The following is a 223-nucleotide window of genomic DNA, read 5'->3' as shown; positions in this document are numbered from 1 at the left end:
CTGAGCAGAAATAATTAAATATTTCTCTGTGGAGAAGAGTGAGGATCAGTAGGGAATACAGTTGGCACAACAACAACACACATGTCATACAGTTCAGGATGCATGACATACAGTTCGGATCAGACAGCATACAGTTCAGGATCAGAACATACAGTTCAGGATGCAGGAGCATACAGTTCAGGATCAGAACATACAGTTCAGGATCAGAACATACAGTTCAGAT

Source organism: Salvelinus sp. IW2-2015, linkage group LG22 (assembly GCF_002910315.2).
Source record: "Salvelinus sp. IW2-2015 linkage group LG22, ASM291031v2, whole genome shotgun sequence".
NCBI lineage: Eukaryota > Metazoa > Chordata > Actinopteri > Salmoniformes > Salmonidae > Salvelinus > Salvelinus sp. IW2-2015.
Note: the sequence above shows the minus strand (reverse complement) of the source record.